This window comes from Galeopterus variegatus, unplaced genomic scaffold, assembly GCF_000696425.1.
Source record: "Galeopterus variegatus unplaced genomic scaffold, G_variegatus-3.0.2 Scaffold97, whole genome shotgun sequence".
NCBI classification, from domain to species: domain Eukaryota; kingdom Metazoa; phylum Chordata; class Mammalia; order Dermoptera; family Cynocephalidae; genus Galeopterus; species Galeopterus variegatus.
Genome location: NW_007726208.1, coordinates 712,479 through 728,188, shown reverse-complemented (window position 1 = coordinate 728,188; position 15,710 = coordinate 712,479).

Genomic DNA, 15,710 nt, shown 5'->3' with positions numbered 1-15,710 from the left:
GGAACCGGTCTGTATGTGGGATCCGAACCCTCGGGCGGGAGCGCCGCCGCGCTTCCCAAGTGGCGAACTATCCAGTGCGCCACCGGGCCGGCCCTTTTTTTGTTATTTTTAAAAATAACATTAAGTTGGCCAGTCCATGAACACAAGATATCTTTCCATTTGTTTTGGTTGACTTTAATTTAGTATTTTGCCTCTTTGGTTACATCTGTGGTCAATTAATTTCTTATATGAATGCCAGAACCATTCAATGAGGAAATAATGGTCTCATTAACAATTAATACTGGGATAAGTGAACATCCATATGTAAAAGAATAAAATTGGACCTCATCCTCATGCCTCAACATACAAAAAATAACTCAAAATGAATTGATGGCCTTAATATAAAACCTAAAACTATATAACTCATTAGCAAAAATATGTCTTTATGACCTTGAATTTAGCAATGGATTCTTAGGTATGTTACTAACAGCACCAAAAGAAAAAATAGATAAATTGGACTTTATCAAAATTGAAAGCTTGTTCATCAAAGGATATTATCAAGAAAGTGGGAAAAAAAACCCCCTACAGAATGGGAGAAACTGTTTGCAAATAATATATCTGATAAAAGTATATAAAGAACTCTTATAGCTCAACAACAAAAGTACAACACAGTTTAAAAATAGGCAGAAAATATATACAGAATTTCTCCAGAGAAGATATACAAATGGCTAACTAAAACATGAAAAGTGCTCAACATCATTATTTGTTAGAAAAATGCAAATTGAAACTGCAATGATTTGCCACTTCACATCCACTTGACTGGCTATAAAAAATGGAAAATAACAAATATTGGTGAGGATGTGGAGAAATTGGAATCTTCATCCATTGCTAATGGGAATGTAAACTGGTTCAGCCACTGTGAAACAGTTTGGTAGTTCCTCAATAAAGTAAACACAATTATATGACTCAGCAATTCCACTCCTAGGTATATTCCCAATAGAATTGAAGACATATACTCAAACAAATACTTGTACACAAATGTTTGTAGCAGCACTATTCACAAAAACAAAAGATGGAAACAGCTCAAATATCCATCAATGGATAAATGAATAAACAAATGGATAAATATATATTGTGGGATGCACATATAATGGAATATTATTCAGCCACCAAAAAGAATGATGTATTGATACACACTACAATAAGGATGAACCTCAGAAATATTACCCTAAGTGAAAGAAGCCTGATTTGAAAGGTTTTGTATTGTATGATGCCCTTTATGTGAAATATACAGAATGGATAAATACATAGAAGCAGATGTCAGATTGGTGCAGAGGCTGGGGGATGAGGGGGTTGGGGAGTTACAGCTTAATGGGTACAGGACTTTATTTTGGAACTAGATAAAAGTATATTCACAGAACCTTGTGAATGTACTAAATGCCACTAAATTTTCACTTTAAACTAATACATTTTGTGTTATGTGAATTTCACTTAAAAAACAGGAAAGAAATAAACAGGTATTCACTTAGGTATTTCTTTATTACAGAAAATAAGCTTTGATATAATTCCATCTGTTTTAAAATCCCTGCAATATGAAATTTTATGGTCAAAATTCTTAAATTGAAAGTTAACACTATGTTGCAAATCTGAGAGAATCTCAGGGTAGATCAGGAACATGCTAATTCCTTGACATGTATATACCTGCTTATCCCATACATCTATTTTATTTTAGGTCTGTACATGTATTATTTACAACACCCACTTCTGTCATGAGGGCTGCAGCTTTCCAATTCTATCACCCCCAGCTGTCTGACTTCAGATCCCTTTTGTTTATCCATCTTTCTTTTTCCTTTAGAATTGTGTGTCTTTTCTTCTTCTGTGGAAAGCTGTGGTCTGTTAGTGAGCCACCAAAATAACTGGGATGAGGAGGCTGAGTGTAAGGGAAAGCAATTGGAGTTGGAAAGCCCATGAACAGTGTCCAACACTTGACGTTGTAGAAGGCCAAAGCTCATGTGGTTCTAAGTGCACACATAGCTCTGCTAAGAATCATCCATTTTAACTTATTTAGTCTAAGAGTTTCTAGTTTCTTATTTCTATTTAATCCCATAGTGAATCTTCAGCATAACTCAAAAATCCAATAGACAGATTCTGCTATGATACCAAAACTGAACTATTCTCAGCTTGCGAACAGTTCGTCTGACGTGCAACCAACTCGGTAACACACTCTCTATATTCCTTCACTCTGGCCTCTTCATGTCTTTGAACTGCAAAGATATTTTCCTCTGTGAAGTTTTGAGTGACCACACCAATTGACCCTCACTGGTGTGCAATGTTTAGAAATGTTTTTCCCTCTCAAGTTTTTATTTTCTTATTAAGTGCAATAAACTTGCCCAGAAAATGCTTCCTTCCATCAGACTCTAAGTTTAATTCTCTGGGGTTTCAGTGCAGTACATTGTGTTGCTCATGATATCATGGTCTCCATGGAAACTCCCCAGTTAGACTTCTCATGGTCAAAAGAAAAATAAATGCAAAAAAATTTCTGTTCAATTTTAATAGCCTTGGTTTTTTATTATTGAGAGTGAAAAGAGTGGAAATAATTGGATTATGTTACTTGGGGATAACCACAGAAATTTTCAGGCCAAACTCTTAAGGGTCTCAATCAGTAATCTCCATTCTTCCAATTTCTTCTTCATTGTTGTCATAAAAACTGAACTCTTCTGAGGATTACTTGACTAGGTGTTCTGGGATTTGAGAAGTAAAAGAGAGCTTGACTGAGAATATCAAAAGAGGGCCTACTTGACAAGGCCCCAAAATTAAGACCCCTGTTATAGTAAACAGGTTTCTGACCATTATCTTTAGTCAGTCAGTCAAATTCTTTGCTAGTTTCCTCAAGTGTAAAAGAAAGAACATGTTCTGTCACCTTCAGAGGGGATATTGTGAAGATAAAATACCTGATTTTTGTATACGTCAGACTACGAAGTTTGGGGAATCAACTGGCAAAATTATCATATAGTTATCTTTCATTATCAATTTTATTTTAATTATGATGGCTGTCACACTCATAACCCTTTCTTAGAAAATATACCTTCTTCTAAAGAAGGGATATAGACAGCCATATTTACTGCTATGTAACTCTGCCCCTTTTCATAGCCATTTGGAATTCCATGGCTTCCTATATCTGGTTGTCTGTTTCCTTTCCCAGATTGGGAAGGTTTTACCACTATTACTTAGAATAAACTTCCTGAAACATGAGACTTCTGGTCAAGATGTTGGAATAGATGGTACCCAGCATCACTCTGTCCCACAAATCAACCGATTTACAACTATAAAAAAGCAATGACAGCCAAGCTGGGGCCATTAGAGCTCAGGGGAAGAGGAGGAGAGACTGGCAGAGTGCATGGAGGCTGGAGAAACCATGAGAGAAAGAAAAAACTGCTCTGACTGTTTTGAATCCCATCCACTTCCAGCCTGGAGCTGGTGAGCATATGGAGCAGGAGCTGGCAAAAGCTGCAGCTGTGCCCTTTGGATGAAGTTGTTTGGAGATGGCAGGGGAGAAGTGGGCCTTGGTGGCTCCCAGGCCAGCAAGACCACTAATAGGGTTCAAAGTACACACAACCAGAGACAAAATTTGATATTAACTAGTAAAGGTCTCATTTCAACAAAGAACACCTGTAACACCTAGAAGGACTGGAAATCCCCTGGGCTACCAAGCCAGAAAGTGTGGAGGCCTCAGCTGTGCCTCCCAACACCCACAGCCATTCCTAAGGGTAGGGGGTTGGTCCTCCTGACACATGCAACCAGCCCAGTGATGACCACCAAGCCACAGTAAGAAGGGCCCTGGGTTCCCAAACTGAGGTGGGGCGCAGGCAAGAGCTTTTGCCACAGCCCCCTGACATCTGCACCTAGCCTGGCAATGACCAAGCCACCACTGGAAGCCCCCAAGCCTACCCTGTGGGAATGAGGGGGGTGTCATAGGCCTCAATCCCACCCCTCCTCCTTCCTTCTTCTTCCATCCCAATTCCTCCCCCCTTTCCCCTCTCCCCATCCCTCCCAACTGATCTGCAACAGCATCACAGAATGTAGAAAAATAATATTAATAAAAAAATTTTTTTTAAAGTTTCAAATTGGTTCTTTTTAATATTTTCTGTATTGTTGAAATTCTTACTATGTCCATGCATTTTTCTCTTGAGTTCATGGAGCATCTTTAATAGTGGTTATTTTGAATTCTATGTCACATGATTTATATATCTTCATTTCATTAAGGTTACATTTTTAGCTTTACCCCTTTTTTGTGGTCCATTGGTTTATTTATTTATTTATTGTAACATAGTTGATTGTACATATCTATGGGATACAGATTTGAATATTATATACTGTGTGGAATAATGATGCTCAAATCAGGATAATTAGTATATTCAACATTATAAAATGTAATCATTTTTTGTGGCCCATTACCAATTCCTCCTTTCCCCCCTTCCCCTTCCCCTTTTCCCTATCCCCCTTCCCATCTCTGGTAACCTCAGTTTTGTTCTCTCCTTTTGAAAGTAAAACGTATTATTGTGATTATTGTATATTTCTTTTTTTTCCTTTTAACATTTGTTTGTTTTTTAGCTCCCACTTATGAGTGAGGATATGCAGTATTTCTCTTTCTTTGCCTAGCTCATTTTACTTAACATGATTTTCTCTAAGTTCATCCATGTTGCTGGGAATGGCAGTATTTCATTATTTTTTATGGCACAGCTGTATTCCATGTGTAATCACACTACATTTTCCTTACCCAGTCATCTGATGATAGACATTTAGGTTGGATCCAACTCTTGGCTGTTGTAAATAGAGCTATGAGAAACATGGAGGTGCAGGTATCCCTTCAACATTATGATTTCCATTCCTTTGGGTACATATCCAGCAGTAAAATTGCTGGACTGTATAGCAGTTCTATCTATAGTTGTCTGAGGAAACTCCATACCATTTTCCATAATGGCTGCACCAATTTACAGTCCCACCAACAGTGCAGGAGGATTCCCCTTTCTCTGCATCCTCACCAGCATTTCTTATTCTCTGTCACTTTTTTTTTTTCTTTTACTGTTAAGTTGTTTAAGTTCTTTGTATATTCTGGATACTAATCCTTTGTGAGATACATACTTTGTAAATAGTTTCTCCCACTCTGTAGGTTGTCTTCTGGCTTGTTAATAGTTTCTTTGCTGTGCAGGTTTTTAGTTTGATATAATCCCATTTTTTAATTTTTTTCTTTTGTTGACTGTGCTTTGGGAGTAATATTCATAAAGTCTTTGCCCAGTCATACTTCCTGAAGTGTTTCCCCTATTTTTCTTTTAGGAATTTTATGCTTACACACCTTATATTTTTAAGCCTACAATCCGTTTTGAGTTGATTTTGGAATATGGCAAAAGTTATGGTTTGGTTTCATTCTTCTACATGTGAATGTCCATTATTCTTAGCACCATTTATTGAAAAGGCAATCTTTTCCCCAATATATTTTTTGGGTACCTTTGTGAAGATCAGTTGGCTGTGAATCTTTTGGGTTTTCTGGGTTCTCTATTCTGTTCAATTGGTCTGAGTGTTTGTTTTTATGCCAGTATCATGCTGTTTTGGTTACTATAGCTTTGAAGTCAGGTAGTGTTATGTTTCTGGCTTTATTTAATTATTTTTTTGCTTAGGATTGTGTTGGCTATTCAGGATCTTTTGTTGTTCCACATGAATGTTAGGATTGCTGCTTATCTTTCTGTGAAGAATGTCACTAGAATTTTGATAGGGATTGCATTGAATCTGTAGATTGTTTTGAGTACTATGGACATTTTCACAATGTTAATTCTTCCAATTCAAGAGCATGGAATGTCTTTTCATCTTTTTGTGTCCTCTTGAATATCTTTTGACAGTGATTTTTAGTTCTCATTATAGAGATCTTTTACCTCCTTTGTTAAATTTATTCCTAGGAATTTTATTTTTATGGTGGCTATTGTAAATGGGCTAGCTTTCTTGATTTCTTCTTCTGCTGGTTCATTGTTGGAGTATAAAAATGCTTCTGATTTTTGTGTGCTGATTTTGTACCCTATATTTTTACTGAAATCACTTATAAACGCTAAGAGTTTTTTTTTGTAGAGTCTTTAGGCTTTTCTATACATAGGATCATGTCATCTGCAAACAGAGATAATTTGACTTTGTCTTTTCCAGTCTGGATGCTCTTTTTTTCTTTCTTTTGCCTGATCACTCTGGCTAGTACTTCCAATAATGTATTAAATAGGAGTGGTGAAATTGGGCATCCTTGTCTTGTTCTCATTCTTAACATCCCATTCAGGATGATATTGGCAGTGGGTTTGTCATATATGGCTTTCATTGTGTTGAGATACTTTCCTTTTATACCTAATTTGCTGAGAGTCTTTATCATGAAGGGATGTTGATTTTGTCACATATTTTTTCTGCATCTATTGAGATAATCATATGGTTTTTATCCTTGATTTTGCTGATGTGGTGTATCACATTTATTGACTTGTGTATGTTGAACCATCCTTGCATCCCTGGGATGAATCCCACTTGATCTTAGGTGTATAGTTTTTTTTAATGTGTTGCTGTATTCTACTTGCTAATACTTTATTGAGGATTTTTGCATCTATATTCATGAGAAATATTGGCATGTAGGTTTTTTTGTCATATCTTTGCGTTATTTTGGTATCAGGGTGTTGCTGGCTTCCTGGAATGAGTTTGGGAGAATGGCCTCTTTCATTTTTTTATAATAGTTTGAAGAAATTTGGTATAAATTACTCTTTAATGGTTTGGTAGAATTTAGTAGTAAAGCCATCAGTCCTGGGCTTTTCTTTGTTGGGAGATTGCTGATTATTTCTTCAATCTCTTTGCTTGTTATTGGTCTGTTCAGGTTTTTTTTTTTCTTGGTTTAGTCTTGGTAATTTTTGTATGTCTTTAAATGTATTCATTTCCTCCAGGTTTTCAAATGTGTTGGTGTACGGTTGTTTATAATAGTCTCTAATGATTCTTCATATTTCTGTGGTATTGGTTGTAACATCTCCTTTTTCATTTTTGATTTTTGTTATTTGGGTCTTCTCTATTCTTTTTCTCAGTAAGCCCAGCTAATGGTTTGTTAATTTTGTTTATCCTCTCAAAAAACTAACTTCTTGTTTCATTGATCTTTTGCATCATTTTTTGGGTTTCTTTTTCACTTAGTTCCACTCTGATATTAATTATTTTTTTCCATCCACTAATTTGGGATTGGATTGTTCATGTTTTTCTAGCTCCTTGAGGTGTAACATTAAGTTGTTTATTTGAAATCTTTCTATTTTTTTTTGTTAACTGTCTTTTTTGTTGTTTTTTTAAGCATTTATTATAATAAACTTCCCTCGTATTGCTTTTGTGTGTCCCACAGGTTTTGGTATGATGTTTGTTTGTTTTCATTAGTTTTGAGAAATTTATTGATTTCCTCTGTAATTTCTCCTTGGACACATATGCTGTTCAGTAGCATGTTGTTTAATTTTCCTTTGTTTTATTTCCAGAGTTTGCTTGTTACTGATTTCCAGGTTTTATCCATTGTGGTCTGAGAGAATACTTGAAGTGATTTCAATTTTTAAAAATTTGTTAAAACTTGATTTGTGATCTAACATGTGGTCTATCCTGGAGAGTGTTGCATGTGCAGATGAGAAAAATGTAGATTGCATGGTTGTTGGATGAAATGTTCTGTAGATATCTGCCAAGTCCAATTGGTCTACAATGTGGTTTAAATCCTGTTTCTTTGTTGATTTTTTTGCTTAATCTGTCCAATGTTGAGAGAAGGGTGTTCAGGTCCCCAACTATTATTGTATTTGGATCTATCTTTTTCCTTAGATCTAATAGTGTTTGTTTTTTATCTTACTCAGGAATCTTTTCAGTCATTTGAATGGTTTCCTGCTCTATGGCATCTGGTACTTGAGAGTCATTGTCTTCCTTTGGTGCACTCATATTTTCTTTTCTTTTTCTTCTTTTTTTCATATTTCTGGTATCTCTTAATTGATGTCTGGTCATCTGGTAGAGCAGTTGCTTCTTCTGCTACTCTCCTTCCCTGGACTATGCTGGTGACCCTCCTTGTGTCAATGTAGTGGAGTGGTTAGTGGTCTGCCTGCACAGTGGCAGTGGGTGATGCAAGTGCTGCTGTGGTAGTAGGCTGCCCTTGAAGTAGCAGTGGTTGTGGAGGTACTTTTGGTAGGCTGCCTGTGTGGCAGTGATGGCTTCAGTGGTGGCAGGCTGCTCTCACAAAGATGGTGATTTCCTGGTAGCACCAGTGGTGGCAGTGACTGCTGCAGTGGTGACTGCAGCAGCTGCCTGCTTGGCTGCAGTATCCACAGCTGTTGCCCATGCAGCTACAGTGTTTACAGTGGCAGAGTTACCTTGAAGTGATGGCAGTAGCAGTGGTGGCTGCAGCTGCCTCCCTGGCATCTGCAGTCTTTGGTAGCAGTGGAGTTACCTCATGGGGGTGGCAGCATGCCAGTGTCTGTCACTGCCTCATTTGTGTCTGCAGTGTCTCCAGCAGCAGTGGAGTTATCTCATTGGGGTGTCAGCTGTGCTGGTGGCTGCAGCTGTCTCCCTTGTGTTTGCAGTGTGATCTTTACCTTGTTTCTTTTGGGGGGTATATTTACCTATTTTCTCATATTCCTTGACTCTTTGTGTTGGTATCTGAACATTAGTAAAAATGTAGAACACACAAAAATAAAAAGAAAATGGAATTAAAGCATATCACTACAAAAAAAATCAATGAATTACCAAGATAAATAGCAGACAAGAAAAAAAAAAAGAAATAAAATAGCTACAAGACAGATAGAAAACCTATTTAAAACATGGCAGTAGAAAATTTTTTCCTACCAATAATTACTTTTAATGTAAATTGACTAAATGCTCCAATCAAAGGCATAGAGAGGTTAAATGGATAAAGATCAAGACCCAACCATATGCTATCTACAGGAGACTTGCTTTAGATTTAAGGACACACATAGGATGGACGTCAAACAATGTAAAAAGATATTTCATGCAAATGGTAACCAAAAGAGAGCAGTAGTGTCTATACTAATATCAGACAAAATAGACTTTAAGTCAAAAACTGTAAAACAATACAAAGAAGGTCATTAGGTAGTAATGATATTAATCACTTCCTCAAGAGGAGAGAGTAATAATGAATATATATGCATTCAATATTAGAGAACCTAAATATAAAAACAAACATTGACAGAACTTAAGGGAGAAATAAATAACAATACAATAAATTAGAAGACTTCATACCTACATTTCAACAATGAGTAGAACACACCAGACAGAAAATCACTAAGAAAACAGTGGACTTAACTCTTTAGGCCAAATGGACCTAGCAGACATACACAGAACATTCTATTCAAAAGCAGCAGTATACATTCTTCTCAAGTGCCACCCACAACAATCTGTAGGATTGATCATATGTTAGGCCACATGATCTCACTCATATGTGGAATGTAAAAAAAAAAGTCATTCTCATAGAAGTAGGGAATAGAATAATGGTTACTAGAAGCTGGGAGGGAAGAGGGGCAGGGGAGAAGAGAAGTTGGATTGACATGTACAAAGTTGCATGTAAGTAGGAAGAATAAGTTCTGGTGTTCTAGGCTGACTATAGGTAAGAATATATTGTATATTTCTAAATAGTTAGAAAAGGAGACTTTGAATGTAATCACCCAAAGAAAAGATAGATGTTTAGGTGATGGATGCTTCTATCCTAAGTGAATCATTGTACGATATATGCATGTATTGAAACAACACACTGTACCTTACAAACATGTACAAGTAACTTAAAATGTTTTGAATAAAAAAATTAAAATAAACCATTTGATGAAATTCAACACATTTTCATGATAAAAACATAACAAAAAAGGAACAGAAGAACATTACAACATGATACAAGTCATATATAGTAAGCCCACTGTTAACATCATATTCAGTAGTGAAAAACTGAAAGCTTTTCCTGTTAGATCATGAACAAGGCAAGGGTGCCTACTCTTGCCACTTCTATTCATCATAGTACTAAAAGTCCTAGCCAGAACAATCAGGCAAGAAAAAGAAACAAAAGGCATCTAAATCAGAAATAAAGAAGTAAAATGTTCTTTCTTTGCAGATGACATTATCTTATATGTAGAAAACTCTAAAGACTCCACAAACACAAAAAACTCTGTTAGAGTGAATTCTGTAAAGTTACAGGATACAAAATCACCATACAAGAATGATGGAATTTGGATATGTTGTTCCCTAGAAAACTCATGTGGAAATTTGATCCCCAGTGTGGCAGTGTTGGAAACTGATTGAGTCATGGGGGCGGATCCTTTATGAATGGATTAATGCTCTCCCTGGAGGAGGGAGGATTAGTGAGTGAGTTCTCACTCTATTAGTTCCCATGAGAGCTTGTTGTTTATAGGATCCTGGCACCTCCTCCTCTCTCTCGCTTGCTTCCCCTCGCCATGTGATCTGCCTGTACCTGCTGGGTGCCTGTCACTTTCTGCCAAAAGTAGAAGTAGCCTGAGGCCTGTGCCAGATGCAGCTGTCCCAGAATCGCAAGCCAAATAAACCTCTTTCCCTTATAAACTACCCAGTCTCAGGTATTTCTGTTATAGCAAGACAAAATGGACTAATACAAAGAGCCGGTTGCATTTCTATACAGCAATGACAAACTATCTGAAAGTCAAGAAAATAATCCTATTTACGATTACATAAAAAAATTACTTAAGAACAAATTTATTTAAGGAGGTGAGAAACTTATATGCTGAAAACTATAAAACTAATGAAAGAAATTAGGGAAGACACAAGTAAATGGACAGGCATTTAATGCTCATGGTTTGGAAGATTAAAATTGTTAAAATGTCCACACCACACTAAGAAGTCTACAGACTCAATGCAATTCCTATCAAAATAGTAATGGCATTTTTTAAAGAAACAGAAAGCAGACAGTTCTCAAATTCATAGAAAACCACAAAAGACCCTGAATAGTCAAAACAATCTCAAACAAAAAGAATAAAGCAGGAGGCATTACTATTTCTGATTTCTAAATATATTATAAAACTACAGTAAATAAAACAATATGGCACTGGCATAAAGATAGATACATAGACTAATGGAACAGAATAGAGAGCCCAGATACCAACCCAAGTATATATGGTCAACTGATCTTTGACAAAAGTGGAGAGAATGGAGTAAGGATCATTTCTTCAACAAATGGTGTTGTGAAAACTGGATATCCATGTTTAAAAGAATGAAATTGGACTGATATCTTACACTATACACAAAAATCAATTCAAAATGGATTAAAGACTCAAAGCCTAGAAAACTTAAAGGCTGTGAAAAACTCCTGCAAGAAATCAGGGAAAATCTTCATGACATTAGTCTTGCAATGATTTCTTGGGTGTGATACCAAAAGCACACACACAACAAAATATAATACAGGTAAACTGAATAACTAAAAAGTTTTTGAATAGGAAAAGAATCAATCAGCAAAGTGAAGAAGCAACCTAAAAATGGAAGAAAACTTTGCAAATTGTATATCTGATAAAGGGTATATTCAAAATATATAAGAAATTCCTACAATTCAATAGCAAAAAACTGAATAACCCATTTTAAAAATGGGCAAAAGATCTAAACAGACATTTCTTTAAATAAGACATACAAATGACCAACAAGTATTATGAAAAGGTGCTCCACATTACTAATCATCAGGGAAATGAAAATCAAAACCACAAAGACACTATCACCTTACACCTTTTAGGATGGCTATCATTTAAAAAAAAAATGAGTTGGCAAGGATTTTGAGAAATTGGAACCCTGTACATTGTTGGTGAGAATGCAAATTGGTATAGCCACTATAGAAGACAGTATGAGGTTTCTCAAAAAGTTAAAAATAGAACTACCATATGATCCAACAATCCAACTTCTGAGTATTTATTTAAAAGGATAGAAATCAGGATCTTGAAGAGATATTTGTACTCCCATGTTAATTGCAGTATTATTCACAATAGCCAATATATATGTATTAGTCCATTTCTGTTGCTTATAAGAAAATACACAGAACTGGGTATTTTGTAAAGAAAACAAAATGTATTGCTTACAGTTTCTGAGGCTGGGAAGTTCAAAGTCCATCTGGTGGTGGCAACAGTGACTCAGGAGTCTCACACTGCAAGATGGTGGAAGCAGAGAGAGCAGAAGGACTGACTCTCCTCTCTTCTTTTAAAGCCCTCAGAACCATGCCCCTGACCACCATTTTTAATCCGTTCACTATGGCATGGTCCTACAATCTAATCACCTCTTCAAGGCTCCACCTTTCGATTACTATAGTAGGATTTCCCACTCTCTTAACAGTCACAGTGGGGGCCAAGTTTCTAATACATAAAACTTGGGGGACAGAATTCAAGCTTCATTGAGTCTTGGGGGACATAATTCAATGCACTACAATGTAGAAACAACCTAAATGTTCAGCGTGTATGAATGGATCCCTAAAGTGTTATATATATTTGTGTTGATTATAGCTTTCCTTGTAACAATCCCAAAGAATGGTTTATTCATTCTGTTGACTAGAAATTACTGTGAAAGAAGAAAGAAAGGGGGAAAAGCCATGTCAAAAGTTACTGTTAAATAAAGCCATATGGCCCGTTCGTTCATTTTAGGGAAGCTCATTAGACCGCAAAGTAGGTTTTCCAGCAATTTTTTGAATATTTTCTCCATCCCCTGTCCATTTGGCTACTAAACTATGACGAGAAGTCTGGGTAAGTGATCAAATTATTATTTTTCTAGGTGAAAAACAGTGGGCTTGGAGCCAGTTTTAGTTTTCTAAAATGAGAACAAGTTGAGAAGAAACCTAAATTTGAAAGACACGTTCATCTTTCTTTCCAAGATAGTACTTAGAAGTCCTCTCAGCAATGTGGCCAGAGCAAAATAATGAACTCCAGCACCTGCCTTTTCTTTTTGTAGGAAACTCCACTGGGTGGGTAACCTTGCTCGTGTTCGTGTCCACCTCGCGAGTCTGCTCGTTCCCATGTTGATGTCTTTGCTCTTCCTCCAGAAGCACTCACCTCACTCTCTGTGCTCATCCTACGTGCCACTTACCTGCCAAGATCTAACTCCAATCCCACTTCCTCTGTGAAGTCAGTTCTGCTCCCTCTGGCTTTTATTTTCTCCCTTTTATGGATCAAACACAGTGCTCAGAGGCGCTACCATGGCACCAAGCATTTCTGAGTCAAATGATGTATTTATAATGTAACAAAGTCATAAACTCTCACATAATCATGGTTGTAACTTCATGTGATGAGAAAAAATCCATAGAATGAGTGTTCTCAGCCTTTTACCTCCTTCTGCCCACTCAAAAGAATTGTGACTTTGTCCTTTTGGTCATTTTCTCTCCACAACCCTCCAAGTTACCAGGTGAGTTCTTTTGAGATTTTTCATGGGAAATCAAGAGAAAGAGGGGAGAGAGGAAGGATTTAGGGCACTCAGCCTCTGTCCTGGAGGAGGAGATAGTGGTGGTACCTGTAGGGAGTGAGATTAATTGATGCAAGGACAAAAATGTGCTAAAGTCAGACTATAAATCTTATTCATGGTATTCAAGAAATTCTAATAAAGGTCTTAATTTTGAAATTACTTTTCTTGCTTGACTATGTTCTTTTGACTACTGCAAAATTTGGGGACTAAACCTCACGGATCAGGATTTCATTACTGTTCCATTTGGTATCAATTTATTGAGAAAATAATAGCAATGATGATGATAATGATGATGGTATGTAAACTCATAGGTTAGTTGTGAGGATTAAGTAATGAGTCTAAAGTATTTAAAAAATGACAGACACTAAGTAAATGGTCATTAATATTCACAACTACTATTATTATTGCAATACACTTGTGATTAGTCTCATTGGAAAGAAAAGTGATGGGAAGAGGACTAATTAGTTTAGCTAAAGCAGTTTAAGCAAGATTATTCATGGGGTTGCTTCTCCAGCATGAAATTTTCACTCATTTATACTTACAAAAATTACACAAAAATGCATGTTCACTGTTAAAAATATTATAAAATGTAAAAAAATAAAAAAGGAAAAAGTCACTTGAAACACCATGTATAAAAATAATTACTGTTAGTGTTTGTTGTATATTATTTCAGATTGTGTGTGAGTGCATGTGTGTACTTTTTGGATGATGTTTGTTTTAAAATAAAAATTGAATACTATTACATATAATGTTTTGCAAACTATATAAGTTGCAAACATTCTTCTATGTCAATATCTATACACTTTCATTTTAAATTTGTGTGTAGTGTTACTTTTTATGGATATTTCATAATTTATTTAACTAATTCTGAAAATGCACTTTTGAGCTGATTCCTAAATGGTGAGAAGGAGGCAGTCACATGAACCTAGCAGTAGTGAGAACAGCAAGTTTGAAGGCTCTCACATGGGAGTGAACTTTTTCAAGAGACTGGAGGAGGGCCGGAAGGTGTGTCGGTGAGCAGAAGATTGAGGATTTTGAGCAAAAGAATGGTATGATCTGTTTATTATTATTTTTTCAATCTGGCAGCTCTGTGAAGGCTAGAATGAATGTTGGGGGCTCAGAAGAGTGGAAGCAGAGAAACCAGTTAGACGGATCTTGTGGTTTTGCAAAAGAGAATCAGGATAACTTGGGTCAGGGTAGAAACTCCACTGTTGACATCTTGATATTCTTAATAATTTATCTTTGAACTTGAGTTCTATAAGTGAAAGTTTGATGGGAAAACAGATCACATGCGTGAGCAAAGGAGATACATGCAATATGTGTGTCCATCATTCCTTGCCATGCCATTTGCATACAGAATTTTCAATGAATGCCCTATGAGTGTAAAATTCTGCAACATGATAGATGAGAGTCCAGCAAGACTCAGAACAAGTATAGGATAAGTGTGTTACATCCAGGACTGCGCAAGCAGAGGACTGACAGTCCTGAGAAACCAAGCTGTCCATTTGAACCAGAACTTGCTTCAAATGCAAAAGGAAGGCAATCTAAGAAGCCTGAACTACCGAGGAACTCTATAATATCCTCTTTCTTCTGTTACTTCCGGGTATTATCTAACCACTCACACTGGAAATGATGATGTAGAAGAAATGAGAAAGATAAGGCAACCCATTGTTTCTTTTCTTTTCAGTCCGTCCTTGTTTATCAGTAAGCTAAAGGGAAAGAGTGTTGGTTAGAAGGTACATGTATTGAGAAGTGAAATAAAAACAGTTGAGTTTTATGCAGTATTTCCATTATTCTCGTAAGAATAAAATAAAGGTATGTATGAACTATGACATATGAATTCTTTAATTTTGGTGCTTCTATACCAAAAGTGCTCTTATATTTGCCTGTAAAACTGGCTTTGCACACTATAAAGAACAATAAAATGTGGTGACAATTTGAAATTTTTATTTTTATTTACTTAGGATTACATTAACTGCTATGGAGAAAAAACAAGCAAGAAGGAGGGACTGGGAATGGGATAGGGGCCTCACTGTGACTTTAGAATTCGAACTAAGAACCACAGGAAGCAAGGGAGCAAACCATGTGCGTATTTGAGAGATCAGCATTGCAAGAAGACAGAGCCAGGGCTCAGATTAGCAACACTTGGAGACCTGCAGAGGCAAACTGCACAAACATACATAGTAGCCCTGGAAGGAATAGCCACGTAAAGGCCCTGAAAAATATGCATAGCATGTCTGAAAAACAGCAAGAAA